This window comes from Rhea americana, unplaced genomic scaffold (assembly GCF_003343005.1).
Source record: "Rhea americana isolate MKP2758 unplaced genomic scaffold, rheAme1 scaffold_285, whole genome shotgun sequence".
Lineage (NCBI taxonomy): Eukaryota > Metazoa > Chordata > Aves > Rheiformes > Rheidae > Rhea > Rhea americana.
The window spans coordinates 279,611-306,990 of NW_028186407.1; the positions used below are offsets into that span (position 1 = coordinate 279,611).

At 37.5% G+C, this 27,380-nt stretch overlaps 1 protein-coding gene across 2 annotated transcripts in view; it reads right to left on the reverse strand.

Annotated features, from left to right (window-relative positions):
• Positions 1–27,380, reverse strand: part of MYO10 (myosin X) — a 175,284-nt gene that overhangs the window by 111,081 nt on the left and 36,823 nt on the right. The window lies entirely within an intron of this gene.

Consider the following 27,380-nt stretch of genomic DNA (forward strand, 5'->3'; position numbering starts at 1 on the left):
AAGCAAGAAGGACCCTTGCAGTATGGGAACTCCTCCGGCCTCTCAGTGCTCAAGGGAAAGTATCTGCCACCCTGGAGAGCCGGCACTTTTCCAGAGCCCCATCCTGACCTGATGGAGGGAGAAGTATGTAACACCCTACGCAGCTGTGCCAACAGCAGGGCAGCTCCTGCCCATGGGGATTTGCACCCTTAGGAGCCAAGTGTGGCTGAGTGACCTATAAGAGTGTCCTGACAGGCTCCCGTGCTTATCTGTCTCAAGCGATATGGCACGCTCTGAGATAAAGAACCCTGGAGTCGGGCTGGAAAAGGGCCCACAAGAGAAACACAGAACTACTGCAAGATCTAGTCACTCCTAGGGTAAAACTCAGGCTAGCTGGGCCAACAGGATTATTACAGTCCTGAAAATCAGCATCCACAGCAGATTCAAACAGTAATCTTCACAGTCCACATAGCAGCTCCATTTTCTTCCTGCCTGTTCCTCCTGTAGATGTTATACTGCCTACTAAGGATGCAATCATACTCTTCCAGAATTTTCCACTAACAATTTTATTTCTGTATTCCAGCTACAAACTTTCTCTGTTCACACTAACTACCTTCTCAGTTTCCTTCTCTCTTCTCCTTCCATCCTCCCCTTCCCTGCACTTGCTTCTCTCCACAGTTGCACTTCTCTTTGGAGTCACTGTTTTCCAGTCAAACCTTCTAAATATGGCTAGTCTGGCAAGGCAAGATGTTACTTTCAAATCCATGGGTAAATTTAATTTTATATTTATCTTTCAAGTAAACTGCCCATTCCCTGAAATGCAGATAGAAATGCAAATCGTAGAATCATAGAATGGTAAGGTTGAAAGGGACCTCTGGAGATCATCTAGTCCAACCCTCAGCATAGCCCATACAGGGGTTGAACCTGCAACCTTCGCATTAGCAGCACCACGCTCTAACCAACTGAGCTACTGCAGGACAATAAATCAAGTTTTCAGTTAACTGGTTCTTCTTCTGTCCTGTGCACACCTAAAAAGAGKTAACACCTTAGAAAAAAATGAAAAGATAAAACACAAGTGCTGASAAAGAACAATGTAGAGCCCTTACTAAAAATAGGAAAGTAAACATTATATTAAATGCCCTGAAACAGCATGATAATAAAATAATATAAAGGAAGAAGAGTATACTGCCAGATGTTATTTATGAATCCAGTGTTTAAGGCAAAAATGCCTATTGCGTTAAGTTATTTGTAAAATAGTTTGTGAATAAAAGAAATGACAACTTGTACATGGGTAAATAAAGCTCAGACATATGCARTCTTGGTTTTCAGATTTCCTGATATTTCTTGACAAAATTCTTGTAAATTCATTATGTTTCCATTTTATTATAGTCTCTCCAAATCTTGGCTTGGTTTCTCGTACTGTAAATATTGCACACCTCAAAGCAATAATATTTGATTGTATTCAAATTTCTTCATCAAATTTTTGTTCACAACTGCAATACGTCTGTTTAACCTTGACTCTCCCATCTTAATTCAAAAAGTTCTTCAGATGTTTCCGTACAGATAGTTCCTCAAAAAAAGCAGAATAGGTAAAAGGTTAATACAGCAATAAATTGGTAGAACTCTGAAATCATCCCTGAGGCACTGATTTTCTAGATCTTTTGATTAGCTCTGGTGAACGTTAGATATRTGTCTAGTATCACCTTTGAGCCTTTAAATGTAAGGTTTTAATTTTCTTTACTATTGTATTTTATGAGAAAAGAGGAAAAAAAACAGAAAATGATCAATACAAAACTCTGTATGAGCTTGCAGAGAACTTGGAATTATAAATTTGAATTGAAGCTATTTGTTTTAACAGACACCAAAATGCCAATTCAGATTTCATCAAAACATCAGATAAGCATGGCACTACATATAAAAGAGCTGTATGGGACACATCCAAGAAGCACAAGCTCAGTTTTGGCCATGCTTCAGAAATATTGCTGAATTCTCAGAATATTTAGCAACTATTCTCTCCATATTTCACATAAAAACAACTGATTTGAACGTCCTGCTGTAAAGGACTGGGTTCCTTCCGCAGAAACCAAACCTTGAGTCCCTTTCTATATATTTAAAAATAAAGATCAAACTTTTATTTTTTTTCCCCACAGTATCACCAAATAGCAGATAAAGACAAGCCAAAAACCACACCTGACTGGCACCATGTACTTTGTACTACTTTTCATATCCTTGCCACTTACTATTGTTCTAACCCAGAAAACACGGAATGGATAACAATTGATCCAAATCCAATGCAAACCATAACTTGTACATCAATACTCTCTCATGCTATTTCTTTTTTTAAACAGTAGTGCTTTTCATTAAGCCAGTGTTTACCAGCTGTTCTTGCAGGTTGCCTGTGGTGTGAGGTTTTAACACAGTTGTACTGCTTGCTAGACAGTCAAGGCCACATTTTATTCATGGCTCAAAGCTCGTTCATTGAGAACATACTCCTTTAAAGAGGCGGCTGTCTATCAACTCCCTTTTGCAAAATGCACAAGTACATAATGGTAACTGGTGGCAGGAAGGTGAATTCAAGCCCTGAATACAATAAGCTCCTAAGGATGTATATCTATGAAAGCAAATATTTACATGATGATACATAATACATAATGGGAAATGTTCAAACCAGAATACAGAAAGTTGAACATAAAATACGGCATTTTCTCCAAACCCGAGCCTACGGTACAGTTTCTATCGTAGATTTGTTTACAAGGCTATGTCATTTCAAAGTTAACTTTAATCTCAGAACAATTTATCCGCCTTTCAGTAAAGGGCTACTTGAGGAGAAGCAGCAAGGCCACTTCCTCCTCTGCTATAGTCATTAATTCAATTAAACAACAGTCAGTATTTTATCCAACTCCAAGGAAGGCAACTGGAAGATGTCATTCAGTGACTGTGGGAAGGGGTCTGGGTCCTTCGGACCCTTCCTTCGTCTTGTGTCCAGTTCTGACATACAGTGGTGATTCTAAGRTGGGCAAGACAGACCAACCTTCAGTGAGTCTCCAAAGCAGCCTTTCCACCTATCCAAATGAGGACTGCATCCCAAAACAGTATAGTTTTCCCCCACTCAAGCATGTAACACAAATATAAACAAAATTTTTTTTTGCTGTTAGGAATCTGACCTTTACGTTTTATATCAATGCCAAAGATGTCTATGCACGGAAATGCTGTCAAGTCAAAAAGTACATGCAAATAGTTTATCCATACCCATTGGTATGGCATGTGAAACATGTAACTGCTGGCAAGATCAGCTCAGTCAAGTGTCAGAAGATGTTTTAGTCACATTTGCACAGCCTGCACTYGAATTAAATCTTACCTGGCTCCATGCACTGCTACTACAGTTTCCTCTGAACGTTGCTCGTGAACCAGAAACTCTGTATGTATGTTCCAGAGACATAWGACAGTCTGCATATGAAACCAGCCTAGGCCTAAAAGGAGATAATTCGCTTGGGTCCACTGCTGATCTCTCCTGGCCTAGTGGCAAAGCAAGTTACAACCAGTGACAGCCCCAAGGGGGACAAGGAGGCAGTGACAGAAGAAGCCTTTATGCAGCATGCTGGAAGGATTTACTGCCTTTGCTATARTGAAGAGAAGCAGCTCAGCTTCAGTTCTTCATCACAGTGAACACTAGTCTTTCCAGAGTCTGGGACACTGGGAATTGCAACATCCACGTCTACAGTGATGGCTGTGTGGTCAGGTAYACACTGTGCCTCTCAGCATGTCCTAAATAAACTTGGGGTGCCTCAYACTCCCATTTCTCCTAGAAGATGGGGAGCTGGGTGTATAACAGATTTTCAGCTTCAATAAATAAATAAATAAATAGAGACACCTCAGCTTTTACACACTGAGTGAKAACCTACCTACCAGCGTATGATTTATTGCAGGGATGGCTGCTCAAGTCTGCAAATCCCCTGAAATAATAATTCTGCAACAATCCCTCCCAATGGGAATTTATTCCATTGCTCTTGCACATGGTGCTAGCAGAACCTCAACAAAGAGCCCTGTGTYTACACAGGGAAAGAGCGACAGAACCAGCCTCCCCTCTCTAGCAGACAACCACAGGCTGCTACACTGGCCACGTGTGAGTCTTCCTCACACTTATGGTGCAGGATCCACTGAATCCAGGAGGACAGAGGAGTCTTCCTGCTGTTACATGTGGCTCTCAAATGATTTGACATAAATAGTAGATGACAGGAGAAAAGTATGGGAAAGGAATAAGAAGTTGGAATAATTTGGAATTTCTATATAGTAGGCAAAAAGCATTTTATTATAACATATTCTCATAGGTTAAATTTTCAAGGAGATTTCRTCACACTAATGTTACTTGTCTCAAAATGCACAAAGCCATCGTTCTTTAAAGTACTGAAGGGTTTATTTTGCCCTTAGACTCTTGTTTTTCTCTGGAACAATCATGGTTAGATAAAAGCAGTAGATTCCAGCAGACAAGCATGGGCTGCTTGAAGGAAAGCATTGCTAGTCAGTTAATAATGCTACATATGTCAGCCTGTTGCAGCAAGGCCTCATTTCACTCTGTTCTACTCTGAGGTACACAATGACAAACCCTCRTAAAAATTGCCAAGGCCCTTTGCTAGGTGTGGCACAAGGCACACGTTAAAACTTCAAGACACTGGGGCTCTTGCATTTTTTCTACAGAATACTCTCACAAGAATGCATTCACCAACATGTCTTGTTACCTTAAACTGTCACAGTCACCATGACTGTTATCAGCTGTGGGATCTGAGCATATTACATCAGCATAACTGGGACTTGCTATCCCTTCTCCCAGAATACTGTTAACTGAAATAGGAAGAATGTTTGCTGTAAGAAAGAAAGAGACAGGTTTGGACAAGGATGAAATTAAGCTGCAGGTATCTTACAATAGTAACCAAGTCACTTACGCGTTTTGCATTACAAATATGAAACGAAGATCCACGCCCTGGGAGCACAACTAGCTCCTGCTGACTGAGATCACATGTCCCTGCATGCAGCTGAAATCAGAGGCTTCTCCAGGCCACACTCCAGCCTTAGCTGAGTCAGAGGAGCCAAAATGCTGCTGAACTTAATTTATAATCAGTCCAGATTTTGCTGTTGTAATTGTTGCTGCTGCTGCTTTTTTCTTTTTCTTTTCTTTTCTTTTTTTCTTTTCTTTTTTTCTTTTCTTTTTTTCTTTTCTTTTTACAGCTTGTTGTTTGTTTAGTTTTTATGTAGGGTAGGGGGGAAGGAGCTACACAGTTAACGTTCTCCAGACCCCCTCTGCCCATGGACAGCTCTCTGGTTTAAGCTCAGCAAAAACAGTTGAATATTTCACAATGATTCAATCATCAGGAAACCATGCTGCAGAGAAAGGGTAGTAGTGGAGGAAGAAAAAAGAAGAAAGAATGCAGCATCTAATAAAAAAATAAACTAACCTTACTGTATCCTGAAAACACACAGAAATGAAGAGGAGGACAGATCTGCAATCTAGATACTGAGGGAAATTTTAGATTTTTGTGTATTTGTCTGAACTACAGGCATATAGCTTATATATATGTGTCACAATAGGTATTTGTAAATGCAAATTTTTTAATCAGATTTTCATTTGTAAGAAAATAGTTGCATCGGACACGAATGCGTACTTGCATTGAAATACAAATCTTTAAGTGTAGACTGGGAACAACAGAAACTCTGCTCAGTTACAAGCAATACCTTGTAGTCATCTTCAAGTTTACACTGAATAGGAGAGTCAAATTATATAGCTAGGCATCAACCACTTAGATTCTTTCAATGATATTCTTATAAATTTGATTATTACACAAATAGAAGTATACATTCTTAGGTATGCCAGAGTGTGTGCTCTTTCCTTGAATGAAAGCTTCTTATGACAAAAGTTATCTCTTTGCTATAAAACTGCACAGTGTTTGGCACAAAGACTCAGAGACTCAGAATCTCAGAGATACTGCATTACAAATACAGGAATAGTGCTGCATCTTTATATATCTGTTTTAGGGGAAAAAAGTTATTATACCGTTGTTATAAACCTAAGAATCTTTTTCTATTACACTTGTGAAAAGCCTGTGACAGGTCCTGAAGGAAAAAAGGAAAAAGAGAAAAAAAAAGAAAAGAAGAAAGAAGAAAAAAAGAAGAAGAAAAAAAAAAAAAAAAAAAAAAAAAAAAAAAAACTTAAACCTCTGGAAAAAAAAGAGACAGAAAGTTTGGATATGTCCAGTCTGGGCCATGCATCCGTAGCAAGTGTCTTTTAACAAAATAAATAGATACATAAGTCGGTGACACTGTTAGAATATGCTCAGGAGACTGGAACATTAGTCATTCCAGGGATGGATCAATGGGAACAGGGCAGATGGAGTGGTTAAAAGATGTAGCACATTTCAAAACAACTTAGTAAGTCTTACTTTATGAACTAGGTACTGCTTTGACATGGGTAAGCATAAGTATTATACATAGATAAGAAGTTGCTCTTGGCAGTAAAAATTTAGACGCTGTTCAGTAACTCACTCCCATAAAATCAGCATGTAAACAGTTTGGTTTGCATCTGAACTATCTCCTTTACAAGGAGTGAAAGAGCAGATTTAAAACATACGAAGGTGGCCTGCTTACTAGAATATGTGCACTACTGAATCTTTCACAGCTAGCCTGTGCTTACGTGTGCAAAAAATATTTACATTATATACCGGACAGCATGTATGCATATGTTTCAGGAGCCAAATTACAATCAGTTCTCATGATACAAGCAAAGAGAAATTCGTAAGTACCTTTTTCCACATAAGGACAGAATTCTTTAGCAGTTGTGCCAGAATTATAAAGATGTTTTATATTAAGAGGATTACTTGGTAGCCTCATAAGTAACTGTAACATTTATAGTCCTACAAAGAAAAACACAACTTTTTGCTGCAGAGAGAAATACACCAGCATTTCTCTGTCTTTGTAAGGATACTGTTGTTTAGTTTTGAATTTGTCTTGACAAACCTCAAGCATACAAAGCTCTAAAAGCCGTGGTCTGTATTCTTTAAAATAAGGGTTACATTTAAGTTCAACAGGAAATATGGTCAGATTACCCTGGCATGTTACTAAAAACATTTTAAAGCTAGACGAAACAGATTAAAATTGGATTGCCTTTTCTGATTGCTTGCATGGGAGCAAAGATCATGACACAGATAACACACATTTTGGTGAAAAGTATTGCATTCTACACATCTTTCCAAGCTACTTTCAACTATCCAAAAAGGATATTTTAGTGTGTTTTCTGATAAATATCACGTCTGAAACAAACTCACCTTCAGASCTCAATGGAGAGAACTGTCATAAAAGTGATAACAGGTCTTTTTCCCATATCAAAATCAATTTTCATTTTCCCTAAAGATGCCACCCCTCTCACCTCCCAAAACAGGCTCAGCTTATTACATGCATGATCTTGTCAAGGATGCAGTCTTCTTATTAGCATACCACCTATTTGTTCTTTTCACTACAGATACTTGTAGTGTTTAGTCTTTAATATGAGACAAGCTGAAAAAGTAGGGAATAAAGAAGCAGTATGTCCACCTAGGAAAGAGTTCAACCAATGCTAAATAAATTCTGGAGAGCCTTGCTGACTCCACGGATGTTTGAGTCCCACAGGACATTGCATAATGCACAGGTTATCTCTGTTTTTCTATCCTGGCCCCTATTCCTCAAAACACTAGAACGGGCTGTAAATTTCAAAAACTCAGCCAGAGAAGTTCCCTTGCTCATTAAGTTTTCTGGTGGAATGCAAGGTAAGCAAGGAACATTTACTATTATTATTATTATTCTCACTTCCAAGGCAAAAGGAAGGAAACCAACTTCTGCTGCAAGGGGTGTAGAAGAAAAGAAAAGGTTAATGGAGTTGCTCTGCGTATTTTTATCCACATAACTTGCAAGCTAATGAATATATTTGCCCTCATATACTAAGGCACAGCAAACAAGCTGTAACTTTGAAAAATCCTCTGCAGAACAAATACAGATTAGAAGAAAAAGAATGCATTATTATCTGTTTTTCTGCACCAAAATAGCTTCAAACACAAATCTTGATACGGATCTCTTCACACATTTTTCTGTTAACATACACATTCATTAAAAAAAAAAAACATGGATGACCAAGCATAGTACCCCAAAACCTCAACTGTCAGTTATATTGACAAAGTTCAGCGACTAAAAAGAAGGGAGACATAACGAGGATTTCTTACACATGTATAAGAAAATTATACTTATTTCTGATATGGTTTGAAAATTAATTTGTATTGTTACTTTCAGAAGATTCCTGTGTTTTAAGCACATAGCTACGGTTATATTGGAACTGCTCAATTCTGGAATTCACTCATCTGAAAGCCCAGTTTGCTACACAAATTTGCTGCCACAAAATCTTGTGAGGCTAGCAGATGTAACTGAAATTCACACATCTTCTGGTTTTAGGCACAAAGACTACTATACTATGAGGAAGAAAAATTCGGTAGAATACCCACTTACAATAACCATACAAGGCGTAAGTACGAGCTTCCAGTGTGCCAAATTACAACACGTTCGCCACAATTTTGCTTTAGCTATGTTCTATTGTGGTTGAAAATTTTCAGAGAAGGAAATGGATCAAAAAAGAGAAGAGAGGTTTAAACCCAGGCACTAGAAGTCAGGCATAAAATCTTAGTATGAAGCATCAAATCTTAATATGAGGCACTGAGCAACTGTAAACTGCTAGGAAAACTTAGCATCCCTGAGAAMAAGTTATGCAGGTTCACATTCAGTTATCTAAATTACAGTGTCTGATTTCAGTTACTATTATTTATAGGTTTTGATTTAACTGATTTGCCCAAGACCAAAATAGGTGCCCCATCAGAGATTGCATAAAAATCCACAACTCCCATTCCACAACTAGATCATGTCTATCAAACATTACTTCATATTCTCGGGCAGGGCAACCCACCACACGCTCACATAGCTCAAGTACCAGGGCAGGAGCTCCATTGTTAAAATGCAGGTTTATAACTGGACTATCAGAATGCATTTCTTTAGAGGACGAGTCAAAGAAAGCATATGCTGGGCATACAATCCTTCAATTAGATTCAGTCGGATAACAAAGTTGAAAAAGCACTCTTTCTGATCCCTTCCGTCTGTTGCAACTCACAGCAAGGTAATGCAAATACCTCAGATATATTCTGCTGCTGACAAAACTTAAGTAAGCACTGGTCTGCAAAGAAATTAACTTGTTGACATCAGAGGTTTTTCCATTAAGACAGGTCTGCACTGGATCCTGCTGATGCAGCTCTGTGAATCATAAATATGAGAAGTTTTCCTAGCGGAGACCCATGACCTCAGCACAACTACACTGACAGAGTGTGCTTTTTCAGTTGATTTTCTTTTGCTCATAGGGCTACTAGAGTTACTCGTTTCAAGGTTAGTGGCCTGTCCCCTTATCCAGGAAGGGCTTCCACATCTGCTAAAATTTTGTTCTAGAYCCCTTGAGGCACGGCTCAATCCAACTAAAACACATACAAAAGTAATAAAACTCAAAAAATKATTTCCTTACTGCTGCAGGCTCCAGGACTATAAAGGTCTTTCACTCTACTACAGCATGAGTAACTCAAGTCAAACCCTTTCCAACAAAGTTGTCTCAGCTATTACAGAAATCCTTTGACCCTTTTCCATGTGCATCTGCGACTGAAAACCTGCTGGCAGACTCTGGGCCCTTGGACCTCAAGAGAGTTTTCTACACAGTTACAAAGGACCCAAGGGCAGCTTTGCCTCAGCAGAATTCAGTGCTTAACTACAAGTCCTTCTAATGGTACAACCACACCACTATACTTAAACTACTGTACTTTGTCCACTGAAGTTTTAATGGTATCAGTGCCCACACAGATATTTTTATTTTGACTTGGCACAAACCACTTCCCAGAAAGCATTATATAAAAGTGCTGGGAAGGAGAAAATAAAATAAAGGATACATTCTTATACCAAAATAAAATGCTAACATCAGAATTTGTATCACTGTAGCTGTAACACTCATAGTCACAATTTGTTCTATATAAGTTTTCTTCAGACGTGCCTCCAGTGTTTGGTAATTATTCTGTAAAACAGCTCCCAAAAGGAGGTACCTGCTTTTCTCAGCCGCCAATAACTGCAGCACAAAACCAAACTAAAAGGTACATTTTTTCAATCTTGAAGATTCTCCACAAAGCACCAAGAACAAGGGCCCTTGTTTACATACCAGATTTGGTGAGAAAGACAAGCTTACTTCCAAATGACTATGCCAAAATATGAGTCAGTAGATAAAGTGTAGGCAACTATATGATCTGAAAGACATTTTGAACCATTACAGAGATATGCTCTTGGAGCACAATATTCTATAAAGACGTTTCACACACAGTATTCAACACTGAGAATGAAAATTTCACAGTTCAAGCTACRGAAATGTACACACAGCAACTTGCCACAAAAGAAAGGCAAAGGACAGCCTTACAAAACAAACAGGAGTTTAAATGTTAGCAAGAGGTTGCCATCTCCAGTTAAAGATCGCAAAAGATACAGTGCTGTTTCAAGTTCAAACAAGCACTCCCCRCAAATGCTGCTAGATGGGAGCACTAAGAAGTGCATTAAGATTAGCAACCACAAAATGTTTATTTCTAGTGTGAAGAGACTGGAAGGAATGCATACTCTAGCCTATTCTAGCACCAACACTCAATGGTAATTTCTGTCTGTAACACAACTTTCATCCTGGTTGGATGCTTAGGCCAGCTCCAGGCTAGATCCCAACCTTGATGAAGCCAATGGGAGCTTTTGACTAAAGCAAGCCTTGAATCAGGCCTCCCACATATAAGCATGTTCCACATAGAAACACAAGTGCACATACTGCACAGAGGATTGCTGCATATAGAGCTGCTAAACATCATTCCTGAGGCAGCTAATAATTTTGTTTGAAACTCACTGGGAGCCAAAAAGTTCATCAAAACTTGTTATGGGATGTATTTGTTAACATCTTCTATTAAGAAAAATTTTTATACTCCCGCAAGTAAGTGCTGTTTCTGACAGATTACAGTAAGAAAAGCCGCAATGCTTCTCAGGAAGAATGTAAAGGCACAGAGCACAGTTCTTGTTTTTAGTCCTTAGGCCTATTTTCAAAYGCTAAACAAAAATGAAAGACAGGCCTTTTAATACTAAATTTCCAGGCTCAGACACAAGGTCTTCCATGAGCTCAGAAACCAAAACTCAGACTCTTACCTCTATCATATAGTTCCAAATACTTGTAAGCAATTCAGGATCTTTAAAAATAAAGTCCATTTGTACTCTAGCAATAGAGCTGGCTTGTCTTCCAAGCCTCTTCACAAACCTGCTGTTCCATAATGAGCTTTTAAAACTATGTCTAATAGTAAAATCCATTGTTCCCTTCATACTCTTCTCATTATCCTGGCCTCTTGCTGTGCTTGCTCCTTTGAACAGATGGAGCAAATATTAGCTTGATTTCCTACCACACATCAAGTTTTCAGCTGAGCTTAGCAATATGCATCTCTACCAACTGATAGCCTCTCTATTAATTTATTACAAATTAAATGCATGATGCTAGAGATTTTATTTTTGCCTTGTAACTGACAGATAGCAAGAGCATACCTTAGTTTCAYGACATGCCATAACTTCTGCAAGCAGATGCAACCGATATGAGGAATTCATATCATGGATAAAACTCAGTTATCATAAAGGAAGTGAAATGAATATGTCCATTTGCATTTGCATCCATATACAGGAAATGAAACAGAAAAAAAGTCAAGAAAAAAAACTCCCCAAAATACTACACTCAACACAAATGAAATTTTTAGTATTTGCTGTTAGCAATGGCACACATTTTGTTAGATGAGAAAATTAATTAAAATTTATGCTTGTTTAAAATACAACTTGCTGAGAAATTCAAATAAATAAATAAATTCAGTAAACAATAACTTTGTTACTAAGCTTCCCAGATTAAAAATTCATAGTATTTTATATCCAAATAGGGATTGCCAGATCCAAAGTTGGGTGAAGCAGCATAAAGGAAAATGTGAAAGGAAGCTGAAGGCAATGCTGACAGATCAGCTAAGTGACATCCCTCCAGGTGACTCCCAGCTCAGCTAACATGCCAGGACACTGTTACTGGATGCTCTGCTGTAGGCAAAGCTGTGTTAAGATAGATGTTAAACCTTTTTCAATTGGTGGACCATTACTTTTTTTTTCTCTAATACAAATGTATATCACTTCTAAAGTTTCCTTACTGGAAATTGCTGCACATGATTCACGAACACGTTTCTGCCTTAGTCACCAAGTATCCTGTTATGCCTCTGGCAGAAGGCAACAGTCTGAATCTGCCATTTACACGAACTCCAGAAAAAGCTGCAATCTCAAGCATGAAATACCTGATACTCTCTCTTTAAGGCTAAGGAACTCATCTCCTGCAAGTCCACAGGAACAGAAGTCAGCCTTTCTAGCAATGCATATGACATACAGCACACATTATATTCACTTAAATGAAAACATCAAGAAGTCTTATCCAGATCAGTTTTTCTCCTGCAGTTGCTGGCCTATTCCAAGGAAGAATTTGTTCCTTATGAACATAGTTAATGCCACTGTTGGCTTTAGGAGCCCAACCCTGCCTTGTTATCTACAGTTCACCCTACCCAACTGCAAACAGAACATGAGAAGACACTGGCTCTACAATGAATTTTCATATCGATCTAGCACTACAATTTCTTCAACAGTTGCCATTTGCCCTTATGCAGTACTCAGTAGAAAGGAATATCAAGCAGATTAAGATCTGCTCATTACTACTTCACAGTAAACATAAAGCAACAGTAGCTGACACACAAACTGACTTGTATTAAGTATGAACTTTTAAGCATCCAAATCTGAAGAGTCGAAGTGAATCATTACAAGCATTTTCAGAATAACCCATCGTTAGGACAAGTTTGAGCCTATCAATACCAACTAATCTCATTTTAAATAAGCATAACAGCCCACGCAGCATTTGTTTATTGAAATTAACTGTAGGGTGGGAATGAAGCAAACGTTTGCAATCATTCGCAAAGACAAAGCTGAACAGTCAAACTATGAAATAAAGCACTGGAGCCAGCAGGACCTGGGGTTCTACTTAACTACCGATCCACTGCATGATTTTGAGGAAGTCCACCACTTCTTAATAAATCTGTCAGCCCAGCTGCAAAACTGGATAAAAGCAGGACTTCACTGCAAAACGCATGCTGTGTCTAGTTTGGTCTTTGTTAAATAAATAAAACGCCCCCTCAAAACAAAACTGAAGAACTAAACAATATTTTTTCTATAAAGAAAGCACTTTGTACTGTACAAAAATTGAGTATTTTACTAAGTGGGAGGGAATCAGATGTAAATATTTACTCGTGTACTCCAAAGAACTGTTTCTCACCCTACAGACATGTAGGCTGATAGCTGTATAACTCAAAAAACTAACTCACTATATTATGGGTGTCTTTAACAGACAGAAATAATGTACTAGTGTCCTAAAACCATGCGCTATGCAAGAAGCTAAACARAAAATGACATTAAGGGGAGAGTTCCTGTCTGACTGTAAAACAGTTTAGCTTCAAACAAAAATTACAAGTGCTCAGGCCCTCATTAAAGAAGCAGCAATAGTCAAAACTAATAGGCTAGCATCCAGAATATCACCTGCTTTTGCATCCCACAAACTCTTCCAAAAGGCAAGTTTATTTTGGACTGATTTAGTAAACCTGGAGGTATGGAGAGTAGCTCTTTATGTAACTTATGCTTTACTACCTTTTACACCTACCAAAAAAAATAAATAAATAAATAAATAAATAATCCAAAGAACTGAACGAGAAGGGTCACCTCAAATCATTAACTTAACTGCTTGAGTTCTGTCCTGCTGTAAAAGGAGGACTGTTATTTTATATCCTTCCCTATGTGGAATTCCTATGGGTGTTACAGGAAATTCTTGTCATGCTAATACTCAAGTTGACTGAGATTTCTACTAAGTTACTTAGACCAGTGGCTTTCAGAACACTTACGTCCAAGCACCAATTAAAAACATTTGAAATTTTCACAGGCTAAAGGAATGAGGTTGATTAGATTTGACACTAAGAGCTCAAGATTGCAACTTAAAGTTTAGAAAAAATCTGAAACCAAGTTCTAAAAGCACCCTTAATTACACCTCCATTATGAATATATTTTTTTTCTCCAATTAGAAATCGCTCAGAAAAGGAAGTATTTGTGGTTACCGTTTTCAGTTATTATCACTTCAAGGGTAAATTAGGTATTGTTTGCCTCTAGTTTGCTAATCAGCAGACCATTTTTAATCAGTCATTTCATTTCATTTACGAATAGAGGAAACATTGCTTGTAACTGCAGTGCGTTACTAGATGTGATAGACTGCTTAATAGTTGCACAATGTTCACACTGTAACTGATAACAACATCACATAGTACACAGGTTAATATAAAAATGTAAATCATTTTTGTAAAAGTGATATCATATTTGGGTATCATGTAAAAATACATCACTTGGAGTAGCTTCAGCAACTTGATCCCTCTAAATCTTTGTCTATTTCAAGCTACCTAATCTACTCTAAAAACATCAAGCTGCCCAATCTACTCTAAAAACATCAGGTACAGTAAACAGTGTGTTCAGCTTGTAGACAGTCAGATTTAAGGACTCCATATTCTAATGGCATTGACTCGAGCAGCGATGTTCAAGACTCTCCAAACTCTAATTGTAGAGCTTATCAGTGTCACAAGGTGAATACTGTCAGGTCTGGGGTTTTGTTTTAATCCAGCAGTACTGTGATATTATATTGCAAAAATCAAACCTTCCCTTTAAAAATTCCAGTAGGCTGCTACACTTTTGTCCAGAATTTCTTCTATGGAAATAGATATGCACCGGATGAGGAGTATGCATCTTTAAGTCCAGCATTTTGGGGAAGTGGCAGACTACATGTGCTTGTCTGGAAGCCATGAAGAAATGTGCCATTTCCTCACCCTGTCATCTATGCAGTATGTGTACCTATGACCTAATACTTTCCAGAAGTGCTGCACCAACTGAGTAAAGGTACAGGCTGCATCACACTAGAGTAACTCAGCTACTTTCTAAAAGCATTTGAACAAATGCATTTACACATACACTGTGGGCATGCCTCGGATTAATAGATATCAGCAAATGACCTGGAGTAACTGAATATGTACAGTAGTGTCTGGTTTAATCTGTTAACATTGTCATACATCTAGAAACCTAGGCAAATATTTTGAAAACTACCCAGGGAAACATCCCAAAATAACACAGAAGACATAATGTCTAAGAACTCATAGCAGTCTTGTACTTTCTGCCCCCCCTCTCTCCCCCCCCTTAATACTTTACTTAGTGCAGCCCCTGCCTGTATCAGTTTTCTGCTCACATTTCCCGATTACGCAGAAATACCACTTTCCCTTCCCGCCTCCCCCAAGGACATGTGAAAAATACTAACATATCTCAGGTGTCTAGAAGACCTTGAGCTGTCCCTGTCTGAATTCTACAGTTCCTAGGTAAGTCTTGTGGTGATAGATACCCTGTGTAATTGTATTTAAAGATGATGATGATGAAATGGTAATACCAATTATGTCTGCACATCAGATTTCAATGTATATTAAAAGCCTATCTGAAAGCAGCATTAATGATGGGACAGATGTTGTGATTTAATCCTAACTGGAACTCCTTGCTGATGCTAGGGAAAAAAGTTGCACTTTTAAAAGAGATTAATCAACAGTAAAAGATATTTTTATCTTCCTATATATAGGATAGCATCATTTCCACTATTAACATCACTAAACACTGCCTTCCTAAATCTGTTTTCAACAGCTTACAGTTTTGCTAAATTTGGAAAGATTCAGATGAAATATTCAATAGCAGGTTTGTATCTTATTAAGAATATATTTATTTTTAAATTAATATATTTTATGTTTATCATCATAGGCAAAACCTCGGTGGGGGGGAACAAATCAATATGTGCTCTTGTTCAGGCACACATTACTACTAGTGATTCAATAACTGAACATCTCATCAAGCCATTCTTTGAAGTAGGCATGATTAATTTAAGAAGAGAATGACTTCTTTTTGCAGGAGGGAGGATTTTATCTTTCCTGTAAAAGTCATCAGTTCCTTGAAGTTATAAATCACTGAAAAAAAATCCCAAGGTGAACATTCAGAAGAACCTCAGATATTTCGCAGCTAAACACCTTCGAGAAATCCATCTGCACTTGCCATGCTCTAGCTGCTGCTGAGCAACTTTCACTCAAAGCTCTAAGATGCTGCTATCTGGGTTATCTCAAATCCAGGCATATAAGAGGAGAAAAAGGCCACTGTTCTTGTGCTCCTGATTAGCTGAAAGAGGTTCACTGAGGTTTTATGCTTTGGTGAGATTTGCTGGATGCCTTTAATCAAAGTCAATCTGGGTACGGTGCCAAGCGTTGTCTTTACAGGTGGTAACCACGTAGCTCTTCTGGCAGTGCTCCTCAGAGAGCATGGAGAACTCCAAGGGCGATGTCTCTAACAAGAACGGAGAGGAACAGTACAGCTCTGGTACCACAGAGGTACCTGGATAAAATTCACTTTTGTTCATATATGGTGACTCAAGATGATTTAAAACAGATACACAGCAGGAAGACAGTATTTAAAAAGCATGTTTTTTTTTTTTTTTTTTTTTTTTTTTTGGGCGGGAGGCAGGGGGCTGCGCCTGAGATAATTAGTCACCAGCATGTATGTCAGGTGCCCCAGGGCTCCCCCAGCCCTGCTGGTCCCTCACAGAGAGGTGAGATGGTCCCTGGCAGCGAGGCCCAGCCCTGCCCCACCAAGAGCCCTGGTCAACACCAGTGGTGTCAAGCTTTCCTCAGAGTGTATGTGCACAGGAGTGCACAGGCACATGTAAAAGTAGACACAAATGGCAGTCAGGCTCCAAGGTGAGACAGAAACACCAAACAGGGATATGTTAAAGAAACTAAAGTTAAAGCAGAAGCTTGGAGAGACGAAACAAATAGGAGATAGCAGGAGACTGTTTATGGAAAACAGGACCAAGAGGGAGGAAAATTAATCTTAAGGAGCCAGGTACAAAGAGTGAGCAGGAAGGAATGTTAGTATGCCTTCATCAAAAATATAAAAAGATCTGAACATGCACCTTTCCCTTCTAACCTCGTAAGTACTCATCCCCTTAATGCTGAAAGGTCTAGAAATTAAGAGCTAGATTTGAGATCACTTACCTCCTTTTGATCATCTCTCCTTACACGTATGCATTACAATACTCTAATTGTACACAGATTGTACGTTGCTTATCCTATAGTAATGTTTGATTTCACAGTATTAACAATGTTTTTTTCCCTCATAAATTTCTTCCTTGTACTTGGTTAAGTCAACTTGGATAGGTAAATCTCCTTAAATCATTATCTAAGTTCCAACGTGTGTACACTAAACAGGAATTTACTTGTTTTACAAAAGGTGGGCTGTATGATGAGAAAGCACATGACCTATTAACTTTTTTTTCCTTAGGTTAGCAAACTTTAAATGCTTTTTCTGYGTGGTGTTTTTAAGTTCTTTTGCAACTAATGTTAAAACAGTTTTGTTGCGTTGCAAAAATACTTCAGGGGAAATCCTGCTCAGACAGTCTTCTCATGATAAAGTTCAACACTTTCAAACAAAAAAGTCACTGAAATTTTCAAGAACATACACATTCTACAACTCCAGAACATGAACATTCAATCTTACTTGAATCTTCCTGCATCATGTCTTACCAAAAATGAAAATAAAGATTACTCCATTATAGATACGGTCAAAGGGGAATTTGAAGTTCTACAAAAAAAAAAAAATCTTTCAAAATCAGAATATTTCGAATATTAAACCTTGAAAGTAATCTGATTTCTAATAATCTGACATCTAATAATCTGACATCAAAATTATGGTCTGAATACATGGATTCAGTTTGTTTTGAAATTGTGCAGAAGAGGATACCTGGAGAAACACAGCTTCTCCACTTCTATTTCTTTGAAATACAATGTTAACATACATCTCAAAAACTACTCAAGTGACCACAGTAGGAAGAKGAAATCAACTTTTCATCTACAAAACTGGCACAATGCCGTGAGTGGCACTGCAGCCTTTCTTAAATGACCCATGAGCTAACACTGGCTACTTCCCTACAAAATAATTACCATCTCCTCATGACTTTTGCTAATTAGGATGTGGACTTAGATCACTCAAACAACACAGCACCTTAAACACCTGTCAGGTGGTTACAGAGTTTAGCTACTCACTTGATGGATTTGAAATAGTAACYTAAAATGATTTGTCAAAGCTCTGTAACACCCTAAATTACAAATTTCATGTTATTGAATGATGGGTTTTTTATGACTGTTTAGTGATTTTCTACGAGGAAACAATTGTAAAGAACAGAACAGACTGATATTACTTACTAACTAAATAAAAAACTTACTTACTAATAAATAAAAATTTCAAATGCCCCCTTTTTGAATACAATTTATACATTATGTACAATTTATGTTTCGTTTGGATTCTGACTGCCAATTATTAGAGATCTAAAACTGACTATTAACAGGACTGTTGATTTCTCTCGTTCATAGGATACCTGCCACTATGTCTAAGATTACTTAAAGATTTATGTTCTAGCTGGGCAGCTGTTTGATGTGTCAGAAAACTACAACCCACTCTTACTGCTGGCATTCCCTTCTCAGGGGGTAACGATGTGTCCCTGATGGTATAAAGGTACAGAAGTACAACATCACTTTGTGAAACAGAAGCACAAAAAACTGCAGGTTGTAATGACTAGCTTACAGCTTTAAGAACAACTACTTCAAAAACGTAGGGATCATCTCTTAGAGACTGACACTATTTTAAATGGTTGCTCACACACATTAGCATTTACTCACAAAGCCTCATTGTGTAAATCACTTTCATAATTAGTCATTTCACTGACTTTTATTCCTTTAATTATTAGGGCACTGTATATATTTTTCACTCAACTTTTAATGAGGGCAAATTCCTGTATAGGTTGAGAAAGTCTTCTCTGAGTAAAAAATCTCAGTGTTTCAGCTCACAGTTTATCTGGACTGTAAGGTACAAAATCTCACCAAAACAAAACTAAGCACTGCTGTGTTGCGGAGTAGAGCATCCTAATGTATAGTTTTGCTTAACCTAAATCATGTATTCCTGCAACACCAAAAAATAGTGAACAATAAGACCAGCTCCACATCCAAGGAAATTTATGAACAAGAAAACAATTGAAGTGACAAGCTTACATATCACAATACTATAGATTTTTTTTGGCACAATGCAGTTTGAATTCCTTTCCATGTTTTGTGAACAGCTGAATTGTGTTCTCTTACAAAAGAAATTCATATGGCAGCCTGTGTACATCTGCTTTAATCTTAAAACAAAAGCAGTTTTGCTATCTTTAGTACAAGTATTATGAAAAGACAAAAAAGGACAGATGGTTTAGATTTTCTTTGCAGAAAGCAACAGAGAAGACTGACATCTTAACTATTTACGTAGGCCACAACCAATTACATGGCCACAGCAGACCAAGGAGATACAGAAAGCACCTCTTTGTCAACTTCTCAGTTATTAACTGCTTTCAGTGAGGTCTTGCAAAGAGCATAAAATAATTCTCTGCTCAATAGAGATAAATGCTTTAGTTCATGCAATTTAATTTATGTTGTTATTAGAACACTTAACAACAGACACACTAATGCCAAATGAATTAATTTCAGTACAGTTAAAGCATGTATTACCATTATGTTTAATAAACAAAGAACAAAACCCTTGAAAACCAATGTTAAAAAAGTTATTTATGCTCATTGCTTAACCCACCTGACCCATCACTTCTGCATTAAAAAAGTTTTTGGGTCAGCCACTTTCAAGCTCCCTAATTTCTGGCAAAAAATAGTGGCTCAGCACTAGTAAGTAGAATGTTAACTTTGCAAGAGTAATGCAATCAACTTGGTCGAACAATCAGTGCTTTCAATCCAATCTTTATTTTAAAACATTTCACTCCAGAATTAAAACTTCCTCCTGCCTGGAATTAATCAAATTGATAGTGGTTTTGGCAGAAATGCAAACAACAGGAAAAAAGTAAAGACAGCACATATGCAGCTTATCTTAGAAGATAAATAAAAATACAGAGCAGGTTATGAAGTAGTAAATTCACAGTAGTTCAGATAAACACACAAAAAAAAATTTCCCTATTAGCCTAAAACAAATATTCAGAGAATAACTCATATATAAAAATATTGCCCTTGACATAAAGCAGCTAACAAGGCAAGCTGAATTAGCTCTATCATGGGGAAAAAAAATTTCCTTTAGAAAGTCTTTTAAATATTTCCTCATTGTAGTAATTAGTATTTTAGAGAATTTAAGAGACACAAATTAATGATTTTCCAATTAGTAGGTAATTTAAAATATAAAAAAAAAAAAAAAGAGAGAGATGACATCAGAAAAACATTGTTCAATCTAAGTGATTTAGTTTGAATCAGTGACAAGATATTAAAAATTATAATATAAAAATCAAAGTATAGGGTTTTGAAGCAGCATTTCTTTTAAAGAAAATATTTGCTGTGAGCTGTACTGTTGCATTAAATCCTTACAAGGTACGGAGAGGCTTCTGTGCATTTCAGTTACAGTCTGTTAAATGCGTCATAGGAGGGACGGTACGATGCAGCTCAATGGGTTTGGAGGATAATTATGGCATCTGAAGAATGAATTGGTTCACAGAGATCAGCTTCTAAAGAGCATCAGACAAAGCAAGTGTCAGTCCAGCACAGCCTTCTCCCCAGCAGCTCCCTGTGACCCCTTCTGGGCAATGACCCACACACTGCAGGATGAAAAGCCATGATCCAAAGATACCATTGCCAACTTGGCAGTTGCACCTTTGGAGGCTGTGCCCAAAGCGCTGCAAGGATAGAGAGTGCGCTCAAACGCACAAGCTCTGAAACGAGGCCAGTCTTCTCTTGGCTGCGCACAGCGAATGCTCCCAAGCACTGCTACATAGAGCGCACATTGCCAGGCAGCGCCCAGTTAACATCTGTCACTAGCTCTGTTTACAAGTGCGTCAACAGATGCTTGCAGCAAGAGACACTGAACCTTGACATCCTACATAAAGATGTAAACATTTCTCAAGAGAAGATAAATCTAGAGAACTAAAAAGGCACCCTGGCTAACTTCTGATGCTCCTTAACATTCCCCTGACTCCCCAAATTCTCACATATCTTTTAAAACCAAACAAAAAAAAGGCCCCACAAAACAACAAACTCAGAACATCCCTCCAACCAACATCCAAATAGCTATAGCAATAAGCTTTTAAAGTATACTAGAAATAATTATGAGAATTATTATAACTAAGCCAAGTATAACTAACTGCAGAATAATATGAACTTTACAATGTTTAGACAGATGGAATTCGATTTCCTGATATAAAGCTGCTGAATTTGGAATTTACCCTATGCCCTAAAGGCAGAGAATCTACTGTTTGAAACATGCATGAACTACACAATGTCAAGAGTCAATAGTAACAATTTTTTTAAGCACCTTTGAACTAAGAAGAATGAAAGTCTTCAGAAAAAGTCTACAGAAAGGGATCATTCATTTAACTGCAAAAACGGCCAAGATCAAAATTATCTGAGTATATTTGTATATTTTCTTAAGAGGTGGCATATACAAGGAAAAACATAAAGGACTTATTTAAAATGGTCCTTTTTAAGGGTGTATTTCAGGGGTAATAGATATTAAATTCAGGGAAATGTCAAAAAACCACTGCTCAGAAATACAGTTAATTCATCAGATGGAGGAACTAAAGCAATACGGTGCTTTTCGATGAAGATTCAGAAAATTCTTTTCCAGGAGGATTTATCTCTTGGGTGCCTGATCCCACAAACCTATGCAATCAAACACAGCATTTACTGATAGGGAGTCCTATTGATTTCACTATCTTAAACCTCAAGGCAAATGATGGTATTATTCATGCCCTGGAAATATGAAAGGAAGACTCTCGTTTAAAGGATTACTCACAGCAGTCAAGACTCGCACAAGAGAATCCCAAAGAAGTGTGAGAAAGGCCACAAGGCAAAGGAAAGAGCGTTTACAATAAATGCTTACCCTTCTACCTGCAGGTTTGGACTTTTTAAAAAAAATAAACAAACAAGGAAAACATGAACTCCATTAGAATAATCCCATAGTAACTTCAACGCAATTTCATCACTGACTTCAAAAAATAAAAGCAAAAGCTCAGGCAAAGCCTACATCCAACTCTCTTGAATGAAGTCATCACAAGAAACTCTGCAGCCCTCAAATCAGGAAGGAAAAAAAAAGGGGGGTAGAGGGGGAAGGTGAAAACCTCCTTGGAAAGCATTCTTGAGTTATGTTTAACAAGGAACATCTGCACCTTTCCCAGTCTTGTGGTGCATAAATGCCCCACCAGAGCCATATTAAGTTAAACACACAGGAAAAAATACTTTTCTTGCTGATCAAACCATTTGCAGGTGCCCCTTATTTGAAGCTAAGGATACTGAGCAGTGCGCTGCTTGATGACATAATATTGTATTGTAAAAGACTTCTTTGTCAAGAAAGTTCACAGAAAGCTGTTTTAACTGACAAAGTCTTTGCCGGTGATATCTAACATCTGTTTTTAGAGAACCTACATTTTTAGGATATTATAGCTCAGCTGCTTCTATTTATAACATATTTGATTTAAAAGTCTCCTTCATTCAACTAAGTAGGTATGCAATTAAGTATTCTGAAATCTCCATGTCAGACTCTAACAAGTACATATTAATTAGTTGAACTTTTACTTCACTTTGTATTCTTCATAGCAGATTTCCCCTGCACACATACATCATGTCTTACATTTATAGAAAATATCCCTTGCAAGAGAATGAGTGTTACTTAAAGTATGTGCTATTAAGTGCTGTTCAGAAAGTCCAGAAATTCACAGGCTTGAACACAATGCTATTTTAAAAAAAAAAGAAAAACATAATTACTATTTAAAAAAATGTAATAGGAATGCTGATAACATATTTGCTGGCATTGTTTTTATATATATACTTGAATGTACAAACAAAAAAAGAAAAAAGATAGAGTCTCCTATTAGGAGACAAGAAAGATGTTTTCAGCATTAATGCTATGTAACTCAAGAAAGCAGTTCTGATGGAAGAAAGTTTGGAAGGTGTGAAATCTTAATAGTTTTGACAGGGGACATTTTTATGGTCTATGTACAAGAAGCTAAGAGCACAATGCAATTCTCTTGCATGTAAGGGCAAAAGCAAGTATATTATCAGAAAAATAGTAAAAACTGTATTACCAGAAAAGACAGACAAAGACTGGAAAGAGCTCTTTTCTCAACAGAACCACTGATAGTCTACTGAAAATGTGCATGTAAGTCATTTCAATTAAAGCATACTGTGACAGTAGGGGTTTTCAGAATTTTATTTCACATTGAGTATTTTATAAGCTTACACAATGTCATTAAAAATTTATAGAATATGGCGATGAGGAAATGTCTGCTCTACTGTAAATAAAACCCTTAAAGGAGAAGTATTTTTTAATCCTATAAATAAAGGCAACAAAAACACTCAAACAAAAAAAATACAGTAACAGTAATGCAATCTTCAAAAAAAATACATAGCTAATGAAAGATTAGAACTCATTTTCTTAAGCCTGAGTATTCTTAGACTGCACTGACATACTTTATATAACATTCACAGACATCATGTTTCCAAAACATTAGGCACAGGCTCATTTACTATGTCTGTGCACACTAATGGAACTAAAAATCAAGAACAGCAAATGTGTACAATGTCTTCTCTTCTCAAAAGCATCTGGGAGGTGCTTATAAAGAGAAAAATATTTACAGTATGAACTGCCCACTCATCACAACTTCCCAAGTCATTGCAGATTGGTCACTGTACTTCATTTTGAAAACTAGTGTGCAGTAGACATTTCAGAGACAGTTCAGAGCTAATTACAGTCCAATGCCATTAAAATAGGCTCAGAGAGATTTTATAGCTTTCATCTGCCATTCCATTATCATTGGCCAGCATGGTGAAACATGGTCCCAGTGTACTTCTCGCCTCTTTTCCCCACCTCATTTCATTAGGTTTTCATCTGCCCCAACGCAGTGCTACATTCTTTTCTCTGTAAAAAGCGAAGAATGTTTCTTAGCTACCTGCTCAGGGGACTCAATCCTACATCTTGGAATTCCTAAAACAGATTTACGTATCATATATTCCACTCATTCTGCCTAGTCACAGACATGGTGACAAGAGCAAAAAGCAGCACCACAATCATTTTTAAAGAAAATTAACAGATGGACTGCTTAACTGAAACATTCAAGTAACACTAGATCAATTAACCTTGCTCAATAAGGAATAATTATATTACCATCTCATTATAAAGAAGGGATCCATTACCTGATCTRTAACTTGTTAAAACTCTAAAGAGTAAAGCATATTCTATACAATGAGTATTTGGTTTAATAGCATTCCATACAAGCAGCACTCCTTCAGAGTACAACTGTATGCTGCAGGTTTTTGTAGCAAATATATTTACACCATTCAAAACAGAATGGAAAGAAGAAAATAAGAATTTACATTCTCTGCTATGATTTTTTATTATTCTGCAAATTGACTCTGGCAAAGATTTGAAATTCAAACTTCTAAAAATAAAATCTGAGCAAAACTCTAGTAAATATGCCTTCCTAATCCCACTGCTATGTCAATCGCATCTCGAGAATTCATTCAAAATGTTGTTAGAAGTTGAAAAATGCAAATCCTAGCAGAAGACACAGAATCAGAAGATTAGTAAAAATGATAAAGTTGGTAAGAGTCGCAACACTTCCATCAGTTTGTCATTAGATGGGAACACAACCGCTAAAGTATTCAAAAGGGTCTTGAGAAATAATATACTTGTATTTTAGGCCATGCTTCAAAATCAAAACAACTCCACACTTTTGAGACATCATTCCTTACTTCCCTGCCTCATTCTTTAAAGTGATATGCAGCATTCCAGCAAGTCGATTTATGCTATGTAATAAAATATAAAAGTGTAAAGTAGCTTCCAACATACTAGGTGTTTCACAGCAGAGGTTGTGGTGTCTACTGTCTTCTTTTAAAAAAGCAGGCCAAACTAAAAGGTTTTTCAAGTGATATTTATAGCACTAGCAGATTTCCTAAAGAAATAGAATCAGTCAGGTTATATCAAGGTAATGACTTGAACCCTTTTCCAAATTATCTGAAGTTGAAGCTTGTTTTATGTACACCACAGAAAGGCAAACTAACAGGTAATGTATGCAAGACTACTAGCAAGAAACTTTTCTAAATATGGATGCCAATATTAGCTCTGACATTCTTGGTTAAGGCACAGAAGAGGTCAATTTTTAGAGGTATCTGGTACCTGCAAATCCCATAAAARTAAGGATTAGAAGTTCTAAACGTTTCTAGAAGTCTGGTTCTTCATAGCTAAGTGTCTAATTACAAAATTCTGTGGAAAAATTACAGGTAGACCCTCTTACCTAAGCAATTGAGTCACTCCTACGAGAAGCTGGATAGGGCTTATGCTTAAACCGTAGTGTCCAGCGCTGGACATCGTTTGGAGCATGTGTTATTTTAAAAAGATACAGAACAATCTTTCTATTCTACAAACAGAATATACCTGTATGCTTTAATGTGATACATCCCTCTTTTTTTAGCTTTATGAAACCAACAGAGGATATGTTTTAAGCATCTTCACTCCATCTAGTCAAGAATTTCAGTAGAACAGGGTGCGGGTAAACTGTAAACATTTAAATTCCAAAATTCAAGCAATACTAAGTACATAATTTAATACGCACTCTACAGTAAATAAACCAGCACACATGCTGTCTTCTTATTTTTCTGTGAAAAGGCTTTGCACTGAGCAGTAGTTATTCTCAGTCTGCTTCTGTGGTTGTCTTCCTCAATATCATGTGTCTCTGGGTCACCAATCCAAGAAATGTGATAACATGGAGCATATTATATTTGTACTTCAACTTTGTACAACTGGGCTTTCACTGCTTGTCTGCTATCCTGCATGAGGTAAAGATGGGCACCTGAATCCAACACAACCTATTACTGCTAGCACTTAAGAAACATTGCTCTGTATCAACATGCATCTTCTGTTTATTTCTCATTATTAGATGCTTCCTCCTTAAACATCTGTCCCCATGACCCTGCCACAGAAGGGAACATTCTTAAAATGTTTTCTGGGGCTAACAATCTCCCGTCTTCTTAACTCACCTCCTTTAAGCTAATCTCTCCAAAAAGGAGATGTCCTGAAGTTCCTTGAGGACATTATCCCTTCTTGCCATAAGGGATCCTTCTGAGTAAAAGGATGCAGGTGGACTGGGGATCTTGGAAGGGCAACAGATGGGACTAGGCAAACAACAACCAGGGAGCTGAACTCAATCAAAAACAAAGGCTCCTTAACTGTCTTTTCAGACATTGAGGACAACAATGACTTCCATCTACATCTCTGGAGAAGCAGAAAGGAGAACATAACTAAATTTTCCCAGAGACATAACCATGCATAGGTTCTTGGATGCAACTTCCTCTTTGACTTCCTGTCTCCAAAGCTTTGCTGCACTTCTAGGGGCTCTAAAAAGAAGGAACACACATTTTCTTTGCCTCAGACCCCATTTGTTTCATGCCCACTTTCATCCTTCATTGCCAGGAAAACAGCAAATTAACCTAAGTTAGATTATATCTTCCCCATCAAAAAAGGTTCTCCAGTCCTGTCTGATTCCTTTCCTGTGCAGAAAAAGGTATGCAAGAAAAGTAAGGGTTCTCTGGCTCTGAAGGGAGTACTTTTCCATCATGCTCACCCTGAAAGACATTAAGCAAAGACTGCAGTAAAAGGCAGCATGTTTTCCTTTCTATCATGCCTTTCTCAGCCTAGTTCACTACCTGAAGCTAACTCCATCTGGTGAAAATAACCAACAAAAGCAAGCCAAAAAGAAGAAAAGACATCCTCTAAAAGTCAAGGAAAGTATTCTCCAGATGTTGATAACTGTGTCAACACAACTCAATCTAAAACTTGAATTTCACTGAAATTTGTTCAGGGAAGCTGCAAGAAGGGAGGTCTGGATAAACTATGGCCTAATAGAGAGTAGAAAAAATACATTTAAAAAAAAAAAAAAAGCCAGAAAGCAGAGCAATTCCAAACCTGCAGCTACTGGCAAAGAAAGTTTTGCTTTCTTCGGACGAAATAAAAAGGTGAGTGGGGCAAGTTTACAGTAGTGAGGTCTAGCCAACTTAATCAGCTGGCAACCAGACACTGCCAGTAATACACTAGCACAGTAGGCACACATT